Below are 24,809 nucleotides of genomic sequence, written 5' to 3' on the forward strand. Positions count from 1 at the left end.
GTAGTCCCTGCGTGCGCAACGCTACATCACATAGGCCCAGGGCGCGTCAACTTTTGGCGTAGTCGGCAGGATCTCGTGCCCGCAACCACCGGGTACTGCGTGCCTGAAAAAGACTGTTCAAACTTACCAGTGGTGAAGATTCCCGCCATCCGGCGCCATCTTCTACCTTCTTCCCGCCATCCGTGAAGTTTTCCCGCCATCTGGCGCCATCTTCTGCCTTCTTCCCGCCATCCGTGGAGTTTTCCCGCCGTTGGACGCCATCTTGAAGACGCCGCGCGGGAAGAAGAGGGGCGTGGACTCCGAAAGCGCGCGAGAACTGAAGCCCCGCCTCACGTCCGGACGTTGCGTAAGGTCCTGGAAGGAGCCCAGCAGACGCCGACGTCACAGGAGCGCGACGGAAGGTCCTCAACCCTGACGATCCACTGCGGAGCCGCGGCCTACGGAAGAGGATCATCGCAAGGTAGGCCACGGTCCACTAGGGGGGAGGAAGATGTCGGATACGGAGGAGAGCTTCACTGCCTCAACCCCCGCCAGCGCCACCGCTGCTGCAGTCATGCCTTTCACCATGCCCTATATCCCGGGAGCGGCCTGGCTACCCCAGTACTCAGGGGAGTCACATACTCTGCATGACTTTAGAGAAAAGCTGGATAGCCTCTTCCAGGTGTACCCCCTCACAGAAGAGCAAAAAGTGAGCATCCTGGTGGCCCAATTAACTGGGGCAGCCCAAAGGGAGGTAAAGTCCTGGCCACCTGGGGGAAGGACTGTCGCAGGGATACTAACCCGGCTGAAGGATACCTTTGATACCCGCACCTCAGCCGAGATCAAGCTTAGATTCTACGGGTGCAAGCAGCGAGCACAAGAGAGTATAAGGGACTATGCACTAAACCTACAAGAGGCCCTGAGAGCCATTAAGCAGACCGACCCTGACGGCGTGGGAGACGAGGACCGGCTGTTGACTGAACAATTTATAGAGGGTTTATATTGCAATGCCCACCGAACCCAGTTGCGGGCAATGGCCTTACAGGACCCTCATCTGGGATTTGCACAGTTCAAGGACAGAGCCATCCGGGTGCTCCGGGAACCGGCACCAGGTGGCGTTGTGACCCACAGACGCCCCACTACCACTTACCACCAAGAGGCGGCGCCCTTGTCGGCAGGGCCTGTGGGAGCTGATGCGCAGGCTTTGAACAATGACCCGGCTCCCGACCTGCACCATCAGATCCAAGAGCTAGCTAAAAGCGTTGCTGCGCTAACCCGAACTGTGCAGTCTTTACAGGTTTCTACTCCAGGGAAGATCCAGCTGGCATCCGGACCGGAGGACATCCCGTGGCGCCGACCAAGAAGGACCCCACCGGCCAGAGGAAGACCCAGCGACCGATACAACGAGGACGGACAACCTATCTGCCGCCGCTGCAATCAACCCGGACATATGGCAAGGTACTGTCCTTTAAACTGGCACAACCTAGGGTAGAGGGCCAACCCCTAGGAAAAAGATCATCAGGCCCATCAAACTGGCGTGACAAATATGTGGGAGGACGTCCAGTCTTGCCTGTGGTACTGGATGGCATTCCTATGAGTGCCCTACTGGACACTGGGTCACAGGTCACCACCATCCCGTACGTGCTCTTCAAGCAGTACTGGAATGACTCGGATATAACCCGCTACCCTGACGACGACTTGAGTATCATCGCCAGCAATGGTCAGCCCGTGCCACAGATCGGATTTAAAGAGGTGACCATTAAAATCGGTAGAGTCGAGCTGGCAGCCCAGGGACTGATCATTGTGGACATTGATAAGCGCGAGAGTCACCCTAAGATAACTCTAGGAACTAATGTAATTGAAAATTGTCTTGCAGAGGTGATTTTTATTTTACAGCAGGTTGCCAAGAACGCCAGCTCCGGCCAGCAGCGAGTGCTCCAAAAAGAGATCCGGGCACTGATGCGACGGCAACAGGTGGAACTCTCCGGCGGTGAGATTGGTAGCGTGAGAATGTGTGACCCTTTCCCTATTGCCATGCCCCCAAAAAGTGAAATGATGATTTGGTGCCGGGCGGCTATTGGTCTGAGAGGTAGAGATTACCAGGCAATGGTAGAACCAGTTTACTCAGACAGTAGGCCCACCATTTTGACAGCACGGGGGGTGGTCAATGTACGCCATGGGAGGGTGCCCGTTCGCATAATAAATATCGGGAAGAGGGAAGTGTACCTGCCCCGGTATGCCACGCTAGCCAAATTGTATACCATCAATCAGAATTCTATACAGTCCGTAGAACCCTTGCCTCCATCTTCTCCGGAGGAAGGTAACGGCTCTAAACAACAAATGGAGGATTGGTGTCAGCAACTACATTTGGGTACTGACTCCACTCCCTCCCACCAGAAACAGGGAGTCTACCGGGTGGTTCAAGAGTACGAGAGAGTGTTTAGTAAACACCCGTTAGACTTCGGGCGAGTCAAGGGGGTAGAACATCACATCCCCACGGGAGACCATCCTCCCATAAAAGAGAGGTATCGACCCGTACCCCCTGCACACTACCAACACGCCAAGGGGATGCTTAGAGACATGAAGGAGGCTGGGGTAATCAGGGAAAGCTGTAGCCCCTGGGCAGCTCCACTAGTCTTGGTCAAAAAGAAAGACAACACCATGAGAATGTGTGTAGATTACCGGAAAATAAACCGTATCACACACAAAGATGCGTACCCCTTACCAAGAATAGAGGAGTCTTTGGCTGCTTTAAAATCTGCTAACTTCTTCTCCACCTTGGATCTCACTAGCGGGTACTGGCAGGTTCCTGTAGCAGAGGCGGATCGGGAAAAGACCGCATTCACCACCCCGATGGGACTTAGTGAGTTTACCTGCATGCCGTTTGGATTCTGCAACGCACCAGGAACCTTCCAGCGATTGATGGAGTGCTGTCTGGGACACCGGAACTTTGAGGCGGTCCTGTTATACCTGGACGATGTCATCGTCTACTCCAAAACCTACGAGGACCACCTGAAGCACCTGGCGGAAGTGTTTGAAGCTCTGGCAAGTTACGGCCTAAAGGTGAAACCCTCCAAGTGTCACCTCCTGAAGCCAAAGGTGCAGTACCTGGGACACGTGGTGAGTGCTGACGGAGTGGCTCCCGACCCTGATAAGATCACCGCAATTAAGGAATGGCCAAGCCCCTCCAGTGTAAAGGAAGTGAGGCAGTTCCTCGGGCTGGTAGGCTACTACCGAAGGTTCATACCCGGTTTCACCAAAAAGGCAGCTCCTATGCAGGACCTCCTGATAGGCCAGTCAGGAAGGCCAAGAACCAGAAGCCGCCCTTCAGATGGGAGAAGTTGGAAGAAGAGTCCTTCCGCCAGCTGAAGATGGCCCTCACGGGGGATGAAATCCTGGCGTACCCTGATTATAGCCAACCCTTTATCCTCTACACCGACGCCAGTAACATCGGGCTAGGAGCCGTACTATCCCAGATCCAGCAGGGGAAAGAACGGGTAATTGCTTACGCCAGCCGAAAACTGCGACCCACCGAAAGAAATCCTGAGAATTACAGCTCATTTAAGCTAGAGTTCCTGGCAGTGGTGTGGGCAGTCACCGAACGCTTTAAGCACTACCTCGCTTCTTCCCGGTTCACCGTGTACACGGATAACAACCCGTTGACACACCTGGACACTGCAAGACTCGGTGCCCTAGAGCAGAGATGGATGGCCCGCTTGTCCAACTATGAGTTTACAATCAAATACCGGGCAGGACGCTCCAATACCAACGCGGACGCCCTGTCCAGGATGCCAAACCTACCGGACGAGGGTGAGGATTCAGAAGATTTGGAAGAGGTCGAACTCCCTGCGTTCCACCGTCATGGGACTATCCAGTATTCCCACCGTGTAAGGGGTAAGCAAGCCGCTACGTTCAACCCCTTACCTCACTACAACTGGGCGGAAACGCAAGACAGTGACCCTGCCGTCCGGCTGGTGAAGGAGATGCTGACTCAGCCAGAAGCTCGCCTTGACCCAGACGCTCCGGAGGAGGCCAAGCAACTGTGGGCAGAGAAGAGTCGACTGTTCCTTTACAAGGGGAAGTTGTGCCGCAGAATGGTTAACTCCCGGACGCATGAACTGATCTGGCAAGTAGTGGTGCCAAGAAGGGACGCAGCTATGGTGATGGAGGCATACCACGACGGGGCTGGGCACTTCGGATGGAAGAAGCTGGAGTTCCTGCTGCGCGGGCGGTTCCATTGGGTAGGCATGAGAGGAACCATCGAGAGGTGGTGCAGAGACTGTGGCCCATGCAACCTAAGAAGAAACGACCGTGCCAGCCAGAAGACCCCCCTTCAGTCCATCGTCACCCGGCAGCCGTTGGAACTGGTAGCCTTGGATCATGTAAAACTGACCCCAAGCCGAAGTGGCTACGTCTACGCATTAACCATCGTGGATCACTACTCCCGGTTCTTGGTTGTCGTCCCCGTCAAGGACTTAACGGCTCAAACAGCAGCTAGAGCCTTCCAGCAGCACTTCTGCCGTCCACACGGCTACCCAGAGCAGGTGCTGACGGACCAGGGACCTGCCTTTGAAGCGGAGGTCTTCCAAGAGTTCTGTACTCTGTATGGCTGCCGGAAGATCAGGACGACACCCTATCATCCGCAAACTAATGGACTTTGTGAGAAAATGAACCAGGTGGTGATAGATCTTCTAAAAACATTGCCCCTGGAAGAACGCAGTCTGTGGCCTGAGAAGCTGCCCGACCTGGTGGACCTATACAACTACATTCCTGTAGGTTCCACCAACTGTACCCCGGCTTACCTAATGAGGGCAAGACCCGGTAAGCTACCTGTTGACCTGGAGATGGGAGTCCTGACACCCGAGGACACTTCACCAGAAGCAGACTGGGACACAGAGAGGCAGCAGCAGTACCGGAAAGTACAGGAGAGCGTGGAGCGAAGTCTCTGTCTAGCTAGGGAAAGACAAGAGAAAACTTACAACCAGTATGCTCCCGCTGTTCCCTTGGTACCCGGAGAGCAGGTCTTGAAGAGGAAAAGACGGCTCCACAAGTTGGACGACCAGTGGGAGAAGGACCCGTACATCGTACTGCCCTCAAGCCACGACAACCCGAAGGTCTGTACCATCAGTAAAGACGGAGGGGAAACCACAACCATTGTATCCCGGGATCACCTGAAGAAGTGTCCCGAACAGCTACGGACTCCTGAAGAGGAACAAGAAGACCCTCGACCCGTAGAGGAAAGGGAAGATGTGGTTAGTACTGTGCTCGGAGACTTCCCTCGGTCCTGGACTCAAGTCAATGGTGCAGTTGTGGTACCCGTCCTCACGTTCCTCCAACCAGCATCCCAAGTACTCACGGAGCAACCGGTAGAGCTGGAAGAACAGCCGGTCCAGGAGGCAGAAGACTCCACACAAGCAGATCAGGAGGATCAACCCTCTGCTTATAGTGAGCCTGCCATACCCCTAGTGAGCCAAAGAGCCTGTAGACAGCTGCCCAGTTTACCCTTGACAGCTCCTACACCCTGTAGTTCAGGGCCAGACAGTCAGCTCCGTAGGTCCACTAGGGCCACTAAAGGCCAGCTACCCGCACGTTGGAGAATTTGAAGTGTTTAAATTGTTTTATTTGTGGTCACCTGTCTGTTACTTGTAAATAATTATGTGTTTCTAGTTATTTTTAGGAGTCCTTGGTGGATTTACCGGGAATCCTTGTACAATTGGTCGGAGCATAACTTAGGAATGGACTAAAGACTGTTAAGGACTCGGGGCAGGACAGACCCCTACCTGGTTACGTCTCCCTGTTTTGGTGAAATGGACACCTTGCTTTTCTTCAAAAACTGCACCCGGTTGCGGACACGCCGTGACCATTCTAATATGTTTTTTTTTTTCTATTGTACCGTTTCTGTTTGTATTGGTTATGTTTTTCTAAAATATGTTTAGTCCCGGAGTACTAAATTTCACTAGGGGTGAATGTGGCACCCCAGGGGTCTGGTTTCCACAGTAACAGCAGTGTTATGTCTGAGAGCAGGTGGGAGGTCTCTTGGTCAGGAATCCTATGCATGCCACACCTCCTGCCCGGTCCTGGGAGGGGAAGGACTTCCCCTATATAAACCTGGGGCTGAGGCAGGGTTAGAGAAGAAGAGTAGAGAGAAGAAGAGAAGCAGTGATAGGAAAGAAAGATCAGGAGCTCTGTGGGAGTCGTGCTAAGAGGAGATCAGGGCTGGAAGCTGTAGAGCTCGCCCTGATTGAAGATTTCTTACCGGACCCGGAGTCCGAGGCTGTGGGGACTAACTCCTACCCAGCAGCAGAAACCGACCGGCAGGGGATTTCAGGTCCTCTGGCCCAGAAACCCGAAGGCTCGGTCACACGTTTGGGACCAGCACCGCCGTCGTGGAGCGGAAGCTACTAGAAGGCCCCGAGTCACCGGCCATACGGGTGAGCACCACACGGTACACTCAGGGACGTGGGCTACCTTTACCCGCCTCTAGCAAGGTAGCCAGAAGAGTACAATTAGTTGGGGAGGCCTACAACTCCGCCTGGCCAAGGGGGATCCCATCTGCTCAAGGACTGACCAGGCCCCGACCGCTAGCCAGTACTCCGGGAGGGTCTATCTTTGTCACCAGTAAAGACCCTGAACTACACCGTATCGTCTCTGAGTGATTCCTGCTACCCCCATCATCCACGTCGGCTGCCCTGAGGCCATACCCCTCCCGTTGGGGGTTATACCATCCACGCTGCACCATCCTCCCACCGGCCTCAGCGGTTTGCCCTGCAGCGGCAGCTCCATAGCTGCATTCAACGGGTGGCGTAGTCGTTCTACATCTACTGCTAATATACCGCCACTTAGTCTGACTCCCTGGGCACGGACCGGGTCACCGCCACGAGACTACTACCCCTATCAGATCCGGCTCCGGGTAGTCCCTGCGTGCGCAACGCTACATCACATAGGCCCAGGGCGCGTCATTGGCGCAGCAAGAAACACAGAGACAAGGTGGTGCAGTCCAAGTTACAGAGCTCAGTGTAACTGTCCACGTTGTGCTGCGTTTACTCAGTGAGGGGTACAGTCCACCCTCAGATATCTCTGGAGTGCTTAGCAGGACCCCCTTCTGTGTCTTCTCTCTGGCTGTCTCCCTGAACCTCATACCAAGTGTCCCAGTCCAGTATCTGCGGGCCTTATCGGGCGACGTCTGTTCCGTCCCCTGGGTCCTATGTAGTTACCTTCCTGGTGAGACTGGTATGGAATGTTGGCTACAGGACATGAAATACTGCAGCCTCCGGTTTCTAGTTAAGATGTGCAATCTTTTGCTAGTTGAGGGATCCGGTTCCCTGTATACAGCCTGACCCCTCCACCTCCCGGTAGATGCGGGCATACGGGTGGCCTTCTGCACGGCCCGTACCCCTAGGGTCCCTTCTTCCGTTCCTGGAGCCTCTCCGCTCCCTCTCCTCTCTTCTCTCCTTCTTCTCTCAGCCTTGGGCCTCACTGTCCAGGCCCGCCTCTGGAGCAGAGCTCCTACAGAGCCTCTGCTCCTGTCACTTTCCTCCTCACTACTAAACTGCCTTCCTAACATGGTGTCTGTACTTATATCTTTCTTCTATGTGCTCCCCTTAACTACGTCCTCCACCCACACCCATTACATGGTTCCCCTTTACTAGGTTCCCCCCTCCCACTCCAGCCAGGGACCAGGGACTGTGCTCTCCCATAGGAGCAATCTCGCCCTGCCCTGCTGAAGTGGACACGTTGGATGCAGGTGTTAGGGTCCTGAGCTGTACTCCTTCCTTACCTGAGAGTGAGATACCACACCTATGGATGAGATGCAGTACCTCTGTGGCGACCGAACCCTCAAGGGCGCCACACCTGCACAGTCCAATGGAAAACAAGTGTGGGCAAAAACGCCCACACACAATATGGAGCATCGATGAACAAGGGACTGAATGCATATGTCAATGCGAGCATGGATTCTCCTGCAGGATGGTAAATATTAAATGCAAACCAACAGATGTGAAAGTATGCATAAAAAGTAAAAGAGGAAAAGAAAGGGGAATAAAGAACGATCAGAGATAACTAATATATAGCCCAATAAGATATGGGATATTTAACCCAAATAGTCATCATTGAAGATCCATATATTGAAGGGGGGGGTGATAAAAAAAAATAAAAGGGAATATTGAATATGAAGAGAAAGATGTGCGAGTCCAGGTGCATATGGACGCGCACATCAGAGAATGTAACATGCAACATGCACAGCGACTTTATTATGTACATGTGCATGTCTAAATCCCTGAGGACAAAAAGCCACCAATAAAACATAATAGGACAAATATGTTTAGTAATGTATATATAGAGATGCTAAGATTTGTTCAGGGCCATATATCACGGCTCATAATTGGTTGGGGGCGGTATGTCCCCAAGAGAAAAGACTTGAAATTTGAAAAAGACAGAAATTTACTTGAGCAAATGTGCTACATTGTTTTATCAAAGAAAATATTTTTCTGCTTAGTAAACTTCCAACAGATGTAACTGGTAACCTGAACAAAAATATCAGGAATTCCTAAATTAGCAAGTTGAATGTGTAACTTTGATTGTTGTTTACTTCTCAATAAACAAGAGGATGATGATAACGATGATGATGATGATGTAAATGTAAAGCTTGCACATAAAACATATGCATATATACACTCCTCAACATTGAAATTGCAAACCCCAGAAGAAAAGTCATAGAATTCTGGAATTCTCAGGATGGATAGACATGTTAATGATATGCAAATGATGAAAAAATGGAAACAAAATATTCAATTTATTTGAGTATGAGCAGAAATACATGCACTTATTTATTTATTCATTTTACTCACTTATATAGCGCCATTAATTCCACAGCACTTTACAGACATTATCGGCACTGTCCCCATTGGGGCTCACAATCTACATTCCCTATCATTATGTTTTCGGAGTGTGGGAGGAAACCCACGCAAACACGGGGAGAACATACAAACTCCTTGCAAATGTTGTCCTTGTTGGGATTTGAATCCAAGACCCCAGTGCTGCAAGGCTGCAGTGCTAACCACTGAGCCACCGTGCTGCCACTTACTGCATTGACTCCTATCAGTGAGGTTATTATTGGTTGTTTGAGGAATATTCTGCCACACTGAATGCGCTTAGTCACAGAAATCATAAAGATCCGCTTCTGGCAGCTCACTTTGCAATTGCCAACCAATGACGTCCCAGATGTGCTGAATGGGAGAAAATTTTGGAGACGCTGCAGGCCATGGTAGCATGTTTAGGCCATGCAGGCTGCTCACAGTAGCACAAGCAACATGTGGCCTGACGTTGTGTTGAAAATGGTTCCTTCCAGGACATTTTGGAGAAATGGCCATACCATTGGTTCCACCACCAAATCAATGTAATGCTAAGATGTTGGTGTATCTGGAATTAAAACTAGAGAGGTCTGGCTACTGTACACTATGCCACCCCACACTATATACCTGAGAGTAGGACCACTGAGACATTCACTTGTAAAGGACTCTTCATGGTGTTGCCCACATGCTCTCCAGATGTAGACCAGAGGCTGAAATAGAGGTCTTTCTTCTTCAGCAATGAGTCCTGCTTTTATCTTGGTACTTCAGAAATAAGATATAAAAGTTATCAGTAAATGGAAAAAAAAATACTATAAGAAGATTATTATACCAAATAAGTTATATTCCTATTAGTTTGCCTCATTTGGTTTTAATCACTACAAAATCGTGTAATTTTTGCAAAACTGCTGTGATTTCACCAAATTTTTGAAAGCCACAAGGAAAAAAAGCATTTCAGCTACCGTGCAGCTACAATGTGTGAAATATACAGTAGTATGAAAAAGTTTTAGGCAGTTGTGGAAAAAATACTATAAGTAAAATGCTGTCAAAACTAGACAAGAAAGTGAATGTGTAGCACCCTGAGGATTCGGCTGCTACAGGGGTATTGCACCTCAACCCAGAGGTGTGATATTCCACTTCCGGGTAAGGATGGAGTGTGGAACTGAGCTAGTAGGCTGCATGCACTACACACATCCCATTTCCGGGGAACAGACCGATGGTACTCCCACTAGAGAAATGTGCAGGTACGACAGTGTCTGTTCCTGGCTGGAGTGGGAGGGGGGTGGAACATCCCAGTAGTGTAGGGGCAGATAGGGGGAGCAGCCTGGGTAAAGCTAGGAGCTCATTGGGTGCTGGTCACCTGAGCTCACACATAGAGGGAGTATATAAGGTGGGCACCATCTTAGATCAGGGTCAGTCTGTGAGACGTCAGTCAGTCAGTCAGTCTGAGAACCTGAGAAGCAGAGCAGAGGAGAAGAGAGAGAGACCCAGAGGCGCAGAGGGGACCCCAAGAGCCCATAAGAGAGCTAATAGGGTGAAGGGTCGGCAACAGGGTACCGGATCCCAAGCTGGCAGAGGCTACAGCACACCTTAGCCAGGAACCGGAGGTCGTGGGCAGGATCTGCCACGATCACCCACTAAATCCACCCGGAAGGCAGACCAAGAATAGGGTCAGGGAGCCCAGAGGAGGCTTGACCAACAAGAGGCCCGAGGGAGCCGGACTTAGGTGGATCCCTGGTGGGAACGGCCAGAAGAAGGGAGAGACAGAAAGGAGCTCAGGACCACACTCCGGAGTTGCCTGGGAGTTGATCGAGTCCAGGACCTGGTGGACGCAGCACGGCTTGGGTGGTCACTGCTGTACACAGTGACCCGAGCAACACCAGTAAGTAAAACCCTGGAACTGCATTTTATGCCTCTGAGTCTCCTTGCTGCACCTTCACAACCACCATCCTCCACGGCTGACCCCCTGAGGCTATACCCCTCCCGTTGGGGGTTATACTACCTAAGCTGCACACACATCACCAGCCTCAGTGGACCCTGCTGCAGCGGCGGCCTTTTGACCGCAAATCAACGGGTGGCGTAGTCGACACAAAGAACTCTAATAACATCTGTAGGACTGCCACACACTGAGTTTGACACCCTGGGCACGGACCGGGTCACAGCCACTCGGAGACTACAACCCCCATCTGATCCGGCTCCGGGTATCCCTAACAACACTGGCCCAGGGGGCGCGTCAAATGAATAAAGAAATAATTCTAAATCAAATCAATATTTGATGTGACCACCCTTTGACCACCAAGAAATGGGCAACATTGAGAACAATAATGATGATAGACACATCATGTTTATTTCCCTTCAAAATCGGAAGATGTCCAGCAGTGTCATCAACTCAGAACTGGAAGCAACCAGTGGAATCTAGCTACACCCTTCTACTGTTCGGAGAAGTCTTCATAGAAGTGGTTGTGGCGCCCCTGAGGGTTCAGTCGCCACAGAGGTACTGCACCTCACCCAGAGGTGTGGTGTCTCCATTCTCTCAGGTAAGGAGGGAGTGCTGCACGGAATCCCAAACACCTGCATCCAATACTACACTGCTCCAGGCCGGCTGGAGGAGCAACATGCAGAGCGCAGCTGCTGAGCCCTGACCCTGGCTGGAGTGGGGGGAACCCAAAGGTAGGGGGAACCAGTAGTGGGTGTGGGTGGAGGAAGTAGTTAGAGGGAGCACTTTAGTAGGAGTATAAAATAGGGAAGCCATCTTAGGGTGGCAGACTAGTGAGTGGGAGCAGTTCAAAAGAACAGCTCGGGACAGTTCAGAAGAACAGTCCGGGAGCAGAGTCTCAGTAGGAGCTCTGCCCCACAAGTAGGGCCAAGTCAGGAGGCCCAGGAGGGGAGCAGGGAGTAGGCTCCGTTCTAAGAGGGGATCCCAGGGGGTACAGCGCGTGCAGGACAGCACCCGTATGCCCCGCATCTGTCAGAAGACAGAGGGATTGCAGCCACATTCTAGTCCCCTGAGGGTCAAGCAAGTCTGTGTAACTCCGATGGACAGGAGGGGCTTCAGAGTACCCGAACTGAGAGTGGGCAGCGCTCAGCAGGAGGGAGAAAGACCAGTGTGAAGACGGTCAAAATAGGAACATGAGAAAGTGGGGTTCTGCCAGGCATTCCCAAGGTGCCTTAGGAAGGCTTGAACCCCAGCCCAGTGGACGCAGCGCGACGTGGGGAGGCCCGCACCTGTACTGTGCACCTGTGGACTGTCTGAAGAATTGTGAGTAAAATCTCGGATGACTGCACTGCACTGCCTCCGTCCATTCTTTCATCGGCACCACTGTTCCCCCCTGCACTACAACGCCCAGCGCAACCCACGCTCTCTCACTATACTGCCCTGAGGCCTGCTCCACCTGTGGGGAGCCGTCCCATCACAAGCTGCCCTACCATCTGCCTCAGAGGACTGTTGCAGCGCTGGTGATCCTCACCAGACACCACAAGTGGCGTCACGAACTTTCCAAATCCCCTGTATCTATTCCCCCTTTTTGTACTGACCGCCCTGGGTCACGGACCGGGCCAGCCACCGTGGTATCCCCCAACCGGCAACCAGAGGCCCGGCTGCCGAGTACCCCACGGCCCTGGGGGCGCGTCATGGTCTTCATAGAAGAATGACATCCAAAAGCCTTCCCTTGACATGGAAACAAGGCCGAATGATTCAAGTATACTAAAAACATGGGAACTGGGGTACAGAAAAATAGTAGCAGGAACTCTTTCCTGATGTGTCAACATTTTAAATATTTGGCTGTAACAGAAGGCAGTTTGTTTGCCGAAAAGGCTGGAGAGAGGTACAATAATGAATGTCAGCAGGCAACATTAAAGTATGGTGAGGTTGTTTGCAAGTTTGGGGCGGCTGGCCTGATAGCGTTCACTCTGCCAAAGTATCCTATACCAGTTAATAACTTATCTTTATATAATGGAAGTCTTTAATTGCACATGTCACTATTAGCACTTTAACAGTGGAAAGGATGTACGGTCACCTTATATATAACAGCTTAAGCCTGCTGGCATATACTGCACACAAAGCACTTTACTTTGGCCATTATTGATTTTATACACCTGTCTTTTGTGATCATGCATTTAGTTTTATTTATATGAGATCAAAGTAGATACCCTGGTCATTGAACTGTCGCTATCTTGAGCCATCAGCTTTTAATTTTTAATTAATGGTATGCACTCTATTGTATTCTATGGTATTTTTTGGCATCTTTTTAATTAACTATCTGAATAAAGAATTTTGTCTAGTAAAATACTCTTGGTTTGTCTATACTTAATGGTCCGGACAAGCATAATATTATATGTAGTTATTTGAGTATTCTATAAAATGAATTTCCTGGTGGGAATATTGATGTAATTCTTACTTTGCAGCATTTTTTCTACACCTGCCTAAAACTTTTGCACAGTACTGTATATTTCAATAAAGTTATTAGTAAAGCTGTGCAAGTGTTTTATTAAATTATATCCTGCTGATGGCTTGCAGGAAAACATGCTTTCTACAAATAACATGCTATGCTATTAAATTTCAATGCTGGAATCGTTCTGCTCTATCTGAAAATGCACTAGAGAGAATCTTTCCTGCTTTTGACACTGTTCAGTAATATGCACTGAAAGGCCATAAATTTATGTCTTACATTTATTTAAAAAGCATAAACCCAGAATATAGGCTACAAAGGCAGGTTGTGACACGATAAAGGTATAACATCTAATGTATTGGCCATGCAGTATATCATGAAACATCAGAGGCAAACTACAGGTGTTTAGGAGGCATTTTGGATAGCTAGTCTTGGAAATAAGCACCGTGTTATAGCACTTGAAAGGTTTTACATTGGTGTATGCATTACAATCGTTATATAAAAGAAACATTCTACAACATTTTAAAGCATTTTATGTTTGTATTCACCAAGTTAGTCTTCTGCAAGTGAAGGTAAAACATGCTTGTTTAGCGTGAACCTGACAGCTGATACATGGTGCTCAACCCATGGGCAGCAGATATCAGCCATTGGCTGTATTGACTCAGCCAGGTATGATCAACTCTGAAATGCTGCTGTGTTTCAGGAAAAAAATACTTTGAAAGCTGCCGTGGACCGAGACCAGGCTGTAGACTAGTCAGATAGATGGGTCCCCAAAGGCTTTTCCCCGTCCGCTGTCCTGGAGTGACAGGTCTCTGCCTATGTGCATGTATAGGCAGAGACCTGTCTCAGCATTTCTGAGTCAAACATATCTGGCTGACACACTGCGGAGAACAATGGCAGCCTATGTGTACTGTGTGTTCGACTGCAGAATGCTCAGTGTGCATCATTTACTTTCATCTGCCGTTAATAACAAGTTATTAAAAGACCGCCAAACAGTAAAGGTTTACCGATCAGTGGTCGCATTGTTCCTCTGGTCCGTCTGTGTAAACGAACACTTAGGCTGTGTGCCCACAATACGTTTTTAATGCGTTTCCGCAGCATTTTTGCAGCTACGGAAACGCTGTGAAAACACATTAAAAACACATGGTAGAAGGCCTGCCATGTTCCCCAATGATAATCCACATGTGCTGTGCACATGCTGCGGAAGTTTCCGCTGCGGATTATCATTGCGGAAAAAAATGCAGCACTACCAATTATTTTGCAGGAAGTGCTGCGTTTTCGCCGCCATTGACTTGCATTAGACTGTACTTGCGTAATTGGCGCGTTCTAATGTGTGGATGGTACCCGGGTGTAGAGGAGAGGAGAGTCTCATCCACACCCAGGTACCATTAAAAAAGCTGTAAAAAAAGAATAAAATAAAAAAATAAATGTATATTTACCTTCCGGCGGCCCGCGCTGCGCTCCTCCTTGCTTCCCGACACTTCGCGGTGGATTGAAGGACCTGCGCTGACGTCAGAGTCATGTGACGGGTCACGCGACGCTGACGTCGGCAGGTCCTTCAATCCACCGCTGCCGGCAAGGGAGAACGGAGTGAGCAGGACACCGGGGGCCATCGGAGGGTAAGTATACATTTATTTTTTTATTTTTAACCACTCTCTCGGGTCACACTATATAAATCCATGCTGTTTGCATGGATATATACAATCCGCATGTACAATCCGCATGGGTTTTTTTCTGCCAGGGAGATGCAGAAACGCTCAGGAAAAAATCCTGAGCATTTCTGCATCGTGGGCACATAGCCTTAGACCTGATTCAGAGGTCTACATTCTTTTTTGCGGATATCACTCGTACCTATGGGGCAATTCACATGTCCATGATTTTTCGCAGTCCGCGGAAAATTGCAGAGACATGTCCAATTTTGATCAAATGGTAGGATCAAAATCGGCAAGTCTATAGGTCCGTGAAAAGAATCGGACCGCACTCGGATGACATTCATGGACTGTGAGAAAGGAAAAGATGGAAAAACTTTTTTTCTTCTCCACATAAGAGAAAAACTGATGACCCTCGGATCACATTCTGATCAAAGTCTTATCAAAATAACCGGTACGTTTTTCTCGTACGTGGAAAATACTGACATTTGAACGAGGCATTAGTTACAGGTTGTAAACTAGTACTAGTAATCCTGTTTAGAGCTAAGATACAATAGCCATAACTCCAGAAGAATACATTGTAGCAAGCTGCAAAAGAAATTTAGGGTATGTTCACAGACTGTGATCACACAGCATTTTTTTGCCACAATTTTTTGAAGTTGTGGTAAAAAAGAATAGTTTTTGCCATGATTTTCAAAAATTGTGGCAAAAATGCAGCATGATTTTGGAGAATCGCAGCAAAAAAAAACACAGTGCGATTGTAGTTAGTATTTTAGACAGTTGCATAATAATTATTTATTAAATATAATGATTAAAGGAGTTTTCAAAGTGAGAAGTCGTAAATGGTAAGTTGTATAATATCAGTACATTGGTAGGTTAATAATATAGATGAGGTCAGGTGCCTGTAATCCTCAGGTGGCCATTTCATCTCACATCCTGGCTGCTTTGCTCCTGGTCCTGTCATAGAAACATGACTGCTTTTATGGTGTTGGCGTATGACCATTACAGTGTGTTTAAGGGGGTGACTAGCTGCTTACTTCAATCGTTACTGTACAATAGCTCCTCTCTCTGATGTACAGCCCTTTTCTCAGATGCTCCAGATCCTCTTCCTCTTGCTGATACTACCTCAGACCGCTGAAATGACATTACTGCTCCAGACCTGGTCAGTTAACGGCAGCCAAGTGAAAAAGAATGTACCGTAGATAGTTGTGGGAGCTATATTAAGGGCTCCAGTGTGAAAAGGGAGGAAGGAGGTGACAGTCACACTAAAGGAGCAGTCCAGAGATAATTCAAATCCCAAGACCTCGAGTCATAATTAATTTTGGGGCTTGAACTACTTTAAATTTGCCAGATCTTGCACATTACTTGCTTTAGACTTTGTTTCTCTACTTAGGCAAAACTTCTGTTGCTCAACTTCTAAACAAGTGGCAGGAACTTAGTGTCTCCCATGCAATCCAATACATGTTGTTATGTGTAATATGTCGCTAGCAGCAGAGATACCAAGATGGATACAGTGAATGGAGTCAAGTCTTTGCATCTCTGCTCCTGCTCTCATGTCTGTCAAACTGTATGGAAATTAATTTACAGCACCTTTAGTGCTGACAGAATGCTGATTAAGTAGAACTGCCCACTGAAAAGAAGTACACTGAAGAGCAAAAGGGTAACATTGTTTTGAACTTTTGACTTTCAGGCTCCATATCTCATGTAGGGTTTTTACTCACTTGGGTGCGACGGGAAGCAAACAGGAAGCGTGTTCCTTTAAAAGTCCATGCCGGTTTATTACTTCATAAACCAAAAAGAAAAAGGAAAACAAACCGCCTTTAGTTCAGGCAAATAAAGTGTCCTTTAAGCAAGTATTTGCTTAACCAGTCCTGTGGGCACACAGGCTGGGTAGAGTCCAGTATACTGGCTCGGTCTGGAGACAGCAACACACGGGAGGCCTTCTCCCTCCAAACACACAGACCATGTGCCAAACAAATGGCCTCCATTTTATAGGTTGTTAACCACACCCAGAGGTGAGGTATGTGGGTAGCAAGACCCGCCCAACTCTCCAAACTACCTGTAACCCGGTCCCAGGTGCACCAAACAGTCCTCTTAGTGCTTCTGTGCACTAGAGCAACACTCCGGGTTACATCACAGAGGACAGACATCTCTGTGATACATACCTCTCATTGACTATGCGACTGTTAGCCACCTTACACTCACCATCCACTACTGCTTCCAACGTGAGACTACCACCATTTTATAGACAATTATCTTGGCAATCTCATACATAAATTTGACTTGCAACTATTTAGCCTATGATTAGTTATGCAGATTCTTGTCAGGTCAATGCATTGGTACTGTTTTGCTCCTGGTGCTAGAAAAATATTTTTCTTCCTGTATACCACAAATACAACCTGTTCTCACATTTCCTAATTGCTCCGTGTGTTATTAGATTGATTCCCAAGTGAAAGGTCGCAGGTTCAAATTGAGGAGCAGCCATGAAGAAGATTTCCCAGGAAAGGAAAAATAGCGTCATCCAGCTCATCGATAGCAGTCTCTCGGCCAAGAAAATTGCCATACTGCAACATGGGAGGGTCATGACAGTTGCAAGAATACGAAATGAAGTCCGTCCATTCATTCAAAAGCCAAGAGGTGGACGTTCAGGCAAAATATTCGAATCAACAAGTGGAGGTGGCTCTTATGCTTTGTAATAGTGAGATCACAGACGTCCATGCAAGCACTGTGCGGCGCACGTTACATAAGTCTGGAATGGTGGCCCGAAAAAAGGTTAAGAAGCCTTGACTTCAATATTGTCATAAGAAGCGTTGGCTCGAGTTTGTAGAAAAGTGGACAGTAGAAGATTGGAAACGGGTGTTTTGGAGCGATGAGATGAAAGTCAATAGACTATGCTCTGATGGGTGCAAATGGGTCTGGGAGAAACAAGGAAAAAAGGGGCTAACAGATTGAGAAATTGAAGTTGGGCTGTTTCACAGCGTTGGATAGTTGACCAGGATCAATGGTGGTCTCAATGATGAGCTATATGTGAGTATCCTACAAGACAAATTACTTTATACACTCGAGTATGGGTATGAAAAGGATGACATAGTAATTCAGCAGGACAACAACCCAAAGCATACGTCGAGATTGGCGAAGAAATGGTTCAATGACAATGAAGTAGAGGTGCTGGATTGGCCCCCACAGTCCGCAGACCTCAACCCAATCAAGCACTTGTGGGTAGAGTTGAAGAAAAAACTGTATACATACACAAGTGAGTCGACCAGTATGCACCAACTTTGGGAACGTGTAGAAGAGACCTGGGATCAGATTTTGGTCGAGACATGCTTGAATCTGCTCGAGAGCATGCCCAGAAGGATTCTGGCAGTGTTGAAAGCCAAAGGTGAATTTACAAAATACTAACAAAATATTAAAAAATTAAATTTAGATTTTTAGAAGCAAAACAGTAACAATGCAGTGACATGACAAGAATCTGCATAACTAATCATATGCTAAGTAGTTGCAAGTCAAATTTATGTATGAGATAGCCAAGATGATTGTCTGTAAAATGATGGTAGTCTCACGTTCGAAATAGTAGTTTATGGTGAGATATGGAGCCTGAAAGTCAAAAGCTCAAAACATTGTTACCCTTTTGCTCATCAGTGTAGATCAAGTGATACAAGGCATGATAATCAGTTCGTGAACATATCTGACTAGTATGTGCACCCTATGCAGTTTTAATTTTTTGTGGTGGATGAGAGCAGCAAGATCATTTATTACTACAGGTTTTATGTGAAAGGACAGGTACCCCTCATGAAGCCCTGGCATAGTGAATAAGGAAGTTATGCAAAATTGTTACTTATGGGGTTGTCCTGAACTTTTATATCCTTAGGATAGGTCATCAATATCAGATCGATGAGGTTGCAACATCCGGAACCCCTGCTGATCAGCTGTTCCTGTTGCTGGCAGCAGCCGGATGTGCTGAGTTGCGGAGCAGAACAGCACATCTATCCTGTCTCTAGTAGTAAAACCTTACCTTGTGTCAGCTGACTTCAATATTTATATTGAGGTCAGCTGACACAAGGGGAGGGTTTACTACAGGATAGGACCATCACGATTGGGTACACATTGTTGCGGTGGGATGGTTTTTATGCTTTTTTTGATCAAAATAGTGTTAACTATGCCCTATGTTATTTACATGTACTATTACTATTTACTTATTTACTTCCTACAGGGTATACGCTCACTTTTGTTTTGTTTTTTTCTTGTTTTTTTTCTTGGGTTTTGACTGTGAAATGGCCATAGTGTGAACATGCTCTTACACATTACACCTATACCAACCTATGCTACGGCTCATTTCTTTGGTTTTGTATAGTGACCGTAATCTGGTACTGTAGATCCACCAAAAGGGGCAGATGTGCAGTACCCAGCCTCAACCACTATACAGCTGACAGAGCTGTGCTGTTTTGCTCCACAACTGAGTGACATCAGTGGCCAACACCGGGAACAGCTGATCAGAAGGGGTTTTGGGTGTTGCACCCCCATTGATCTGATATTGACCATGTATCTAAGAATAGGCCATTAACATAAAAGTACCGGACAACCTGTTTAAATGTAGCCAGCTATAGTAGAACATACATCTGTCATATCCTTAGGGAAACTAGACTTTTAATTTAACTGTAAAGCACAAAGTGGCAATAATGAACAACCCACTAATAATACACACTATGTCACACAAAGAGGCCAGGTAAAAGCTACAACAGCCTGGACATTGCTGCTGCAATTATACCAAATGAACTTGTTTTTTCTTGTTCCAACACCTGTCTGATCTCTTCACTTTTTGGATGCCAAGGGAGAAAATATGACATTGTTCCGTACATGTGCACCTCTCCTCTAATGCTGATGGTCATTTTGGTTTCCTGCATATGTGGCACCCCAGGGGTCTGGTTTTCCACAGTAATGTAATGTTATGTCTGAGAGCAGGTGGGAGGTCCTTTGGTCAGGGATCCTGTGCATGCCACACCTCCTGCCCAGTCTTGGGAGGGGAAGAACTTCCCCTGTATAAACCCGGGGCTGAGGCAGGGTGAGTCAGACAAGGAGAGTGGAGACAAGAAGCAGCATAGGAAACAGGAGAGTTCCAAGGAGTCAGGGGCTGGCAGCTGCAGCGCTCGCCCTGACTAAGAAGATTCTTTACCGGACCCGGAGTCCGAGGCTGTGGGGACTAACTTCTACCCAGCAGCAGAATCCGTCAGGCAGGGGATTTCAGGTCCTCTGGCCCAGAAGCCCGAAGGCACGGTCACACGCGTGGGACCAGCACCGCCATCGTGGAGCGGAAGCCATAAGAAGGCCCCGAGTCACCGGCCATACGGGTGAGCACCACACGGTACACTCAGGGACGTGGGCTACTTACATCAGCTTCTAGCAAGGTAGCCAGAAGAGTACAGTCAGTTTGTGAGGCCTACAACTCCGCCTGGCCAGGGGAGATCCCATCTGCTCAAAGACTGACCAGGCCCCGTTTGCTAGCAAGTACTCCGGGAGGGTCTATCGTTGTTACCAGTAAAGACCCTGAACTACACCGTACCGTCTCTGAGTGGTTCCTGCTACCCCCATCATCCACGTCGGCTGCCCTGAGGCCATACCCCTCCCGTTGGGGGTTATACTATCACGCTGCACAATCCTACCACCGGCCTCAGCGGTCTGCCCCGCAGCAGCAGCTCCCTGGCTGCACTCAACGGGTGGCGTAGTCATCAACTATTTACTACTAATAGACTGCCGTCTAGTTTGACTCCCTGGGCACGGACCAGGTCACCGCCACGAGACTACAACCCTCCACTGATCCGGCTCCGGGTAGGCTCCCGCATGCGCAACGCAGCGCGACACAGGCCCAGGGGCGCGTCAACTTTGGCGTAGTCGGCAGGATTTCGTGCCCGCAACCACCGGGTACTGCGTGCCTGAAAAGCAAAGACTGTTCAAACTTACCAGTGGTGAAGGTTTCCCGCCATCCGGCGCCATCTTCTACCTTCTTCCCGCCATCCGCGAAGTTTTCCCGCCATCCGGCGCCATCTTCGACCTTCTTCCCGCCATCCGTGGAGTTTTCCCGCCATTGGACGCCATCTTGAGGACGCCGCGCGGGAAGAAGAGGGGCGTGGACTCCGAAAGCGCGCGAGAACTGAAGCCCCGCCTCACGTCCGGACGTTGCGTAAGGTCCTGGAAGGAGCCCAGCAGACGCCGACGTCACAGGAGCGCGACGGAAGGTCCTCAACCCTGACGATCCACTGCGGAGCCGCGGCCTACGGAAGAGGATCATCGCAAGGTAGGCCACGGTCCACTAGGGGGGAGGAAGATGTCGGATACGGAGGAGAGCTTCACTGCCCCAACCCCCGCCAGCGCTACCGCTGCTGCAGTTATGCCCTTCACCATGCCCTATATCCCGGGAGCAGCTTGGCTACCCCAGTACTCAGGGGAGTCACATACCCTGCATGACTTTAGAGAAAAGCTGGATAGCCTCTTCCAGGTGTACCCCCTCACAGAAGAGCAAAAAGTGAGCATCCTGGTGGCCCAACTAACCGGGGCAGCCAAAAGGGAAGTAAAATCCTGGCCACCTGGGAGGAAGACTGTCGCAGGGATACTAACCCGGCTGAAGGACACCTTTGATACCCGCACCTCAGCCGAGATTAAGCTTAGATTCTACGGGTGCAAGCAGCGAGCGCATGAGAGTATAAGGGACTATGCACTAAACCTACAAGAGGCCCTAAGGGCCATAAAGCAGACCGACCCTGATGGGGTGGGAAACGAGGACAGGCTGTTGACTGAACAATTTATAGAGGGTTTATATTGCAATGCCCACCGAACCCAGTTGCGGGCAATGGCCTTACAGGATCCCCATCTGGACTTTGCACAGTTCAAGGACAGAGCCATCCGGGTGCTCCGAGAACCGGCACCAGGTGGCGTTGTGACCCACAGACGCCCCACTACCACTTACTACCAGGAGGCGGCGCCCTTGTCAGCAGGGCCTGTGGGAGCTGATGCGCAGGCTTTGGACAATGACCCGGCTCCAGACCTACACCATCAGGTCCAAGAGCTAGCTAAGAGCGTTGCTGCGCTAACCCGAACTGTGCAGTCTTTACAGGTTTCCACCCCAGGGAAGATCCAGCTGGCATCCGGACCGGAGGACATCCCGTGGCGTCGACCAAGGAGGACCCCACCGGCCAGAGGAAGACCCAGTGACCGATACAGCGAGGACGGACGACCCATCTGCCGCCGCTGCAATCAACCCGGACATATGGAAAGGTACTGTTCTTTAAACGGGCACAACCTGGGGTAGAGGGCCAACCCCCAGGAAAAAGATCACCAGGCCCATCGAACTGGCGCGACAGATATGTGGGAGGACGTCCAGTCTTGCCTGTGGTACTGGATGGCATTCCCATGAGTGCCCTACTGGATACCGGGTCACAGGTCACCACCATCCCGTACGTGCTCTTCAAGCAGTACTGGAATGACTCGGATATTACCCACTACCCTGACGACGACTTGAGTATCATCGCCAGCAATGGCCAGCCCGTGCCACAGATCGGATTTAAGGAGGTGGCCCTCAAAATCGGTAGAGTCGAACTGGCCGCACAGGGACTGATCATTGTAGATATTGATAAACATGAGAGTCACCCAAAAATAACTCTAGGAACTAACGTAATTGAAAATTGTCTTGCAGAGGTGATTTTCCTTTTACAGCAGGTTGCCAAGAACGCCAGCTCCGGCGAGCAGCGGGTGCTCCAGAAAGAGATCCGGGCACTGATGCAACGGCAACAAGTGGAACTCTCCGGCGGTGAGATTGGTAGCGTAAGAATGTGTGACCCTTTTCCTATTGCCATGCCCCCAAAAAGTGAAATGATGATTTGGTGCCGGGCAGCTATTGGTCTGAGAGGAAGAGATTACCAGGCAATGGTAGAACCAGTTTACTCAGACAGTAGGCCCACCATTTTGACAGCACGGGGGGTGGTCAATGTACGCCATGGGAGGGTGCCCATTCGCATAATAAATATCGGGGAGAAGGAAGTGTACCTGCCCCGGTATGCCACGCTAGCCAAATTATATACCACTAATCAAAATTCTATACAATCTGTGGAACCCTTGCCTCCATCTCACCCGGAGGAAGGTAACGGCTCTAAGAAAGACATGGAGGACTGGTGTCAGCAACTACATTTGGGTACTGATTCCACTCCCTCACATCAGAAACAAGGAGTCTATCGGGTGGTTCAAGAGTATGAGAGAGTGTTTAGTAAACACCCGTTAGACTTCGGGCGAGTCAAGGGGGTAGAACACCGCATCCCCACGGGAGATCATCCTCCCATAAAAGAGAGGTATCGACCCGTACCCCCTGCACATTACCAACACGCCAAGGGGATGCTTAGAGACATGAAGGAGGCTGGGGTAATCCGGGATAGCTGTAGCCCCTGGGCAGCCCCACTAGTTTTAGTCAAAAAGAAAGACAACACCATGAGGATGTGTGTAGATTACCGGAAAATCAACCGTATCACACACAAGGATGCGTACCCCTTACCAAGGATAGAGGAGTCATTGGCTGCTTTAAGATCTGCTAACTTCTTCTCTACCTTGGATCTCACTAGCGGGTACTGGCAGGTTCCTGTAGCAGAGGCGGACCGGGAGAAGACCGCATTCACCACCCCGATGGGACTTAGCGAGTTCACCTGCATGCCGTTCGGACTCTGCAACGCACCAGGAACCTTCCAACGCCTAATGGAGTGTTGTCTGGGCCACAGAAACTTCGAGACGGTCCTGTTGTACCTGGACGATGTCATCGTATATTCCAAGACGTATGAGGACCACCTGAAACACCTGGCGGAAGTGTTCGAGGCTCTGGCGAGTTACGGCCTAAAGGTGAAACCCTCCAAGTGTCACCTCCTGAAACCAAAGGTGCAGTACCTGGGACACGTGGTGAGCGCTGACGGAGTGGCTCCCGACCCCGATAAGATCACCGCAATTAAGGGATGGCCAAGCCCCTCCAGCGTAAAAGAAGTGCGGCAGTTCCTCGGGTTGGTAGGCTACTACCGAAGGTTTATTCCCGGTTTCACCAAAAAGGCAGCACCTATGCAGGACCTCCTGATAGGCCAGTCCCGGAAGGCCAAGAACCAGAAGCCGCCCTTCAAATGGGAAGAGCTGGAAGAAGAGTCCTTCCGCCAGCTGAAGATGGCCCTCACGGGGGACGAAATCCTGGCGTACCCGGATTATAGCCAGCCCTTTATCCTCTACACCGACGCCAGTAACATCGGGCTAGGAGCCGTACTGTCCCAGATCCAGCAGGGGAAGGAACGAGTAATCGCCTACGCCAGCCGAAAACTGCGACCCACCGAAAGGAACCCCGAGAATTACAGCTCATTTAAGTTAGAGTTCCTGGCCGTAGTATGGGCAATCACTGAGCGCTTTAAGCATTACCTCGCTTCTTCCCGGTTCACCGTGTACACGGATAACAACCCGCTGACACACCTGGACACGGCAAGACTCGGTGCCCTGGAGCAGAGGTGGATGGCCCGTCTGTCCAACTACGAGTTCACAATTAAATACCGGGCAGGACGCTCCAATACCAACGCGGACGCCCTGTCCAGGATGCCCAACCTGCCGGACGGAGGAGAAGATCCGGAGGGACTGGAAGAAGTTGAACTCCCTGCGTTCCACCGTCATGGGACTATTCAGTATTCCCACCGGGTAAGGAGTAAGCAGGCTGCTACGTTGAACCCCTTACCCCACTACAACTGGGCGGAAACGCAAGACAGCGACCCTGCCGTCCGACTGGTGAAGGAGATGCTGACTCGGCCGGAGGCTCGCCTTGAACCAGACGCTCCGGAGGAAGCCAAACAACTATGGGCAGAGAAGAGTCGACTGTTCCTTTACAAAGGGAAGTTGTGCCGCAGAATGGTTAACTCCCGGACGCATGAATTACTCTGGCAAGTAGT

Source organism: Phyllobates terribilis, unplaced genomic scaffold, assembly GCF_046119375.1.
Source record: "Phyllobates terribilis strain yellow unplaced genomic scaffold, ASM4611937v1 Scaffold_4__5_contigs__length_816908805, whole genome shotgun sequence".
Lineage (NCBI taxonomy): Eukaryota > Metazoa > Chordata > Amphibia > Anura > Dendrobatidae > Phyllobates > Phyllobates terribilis.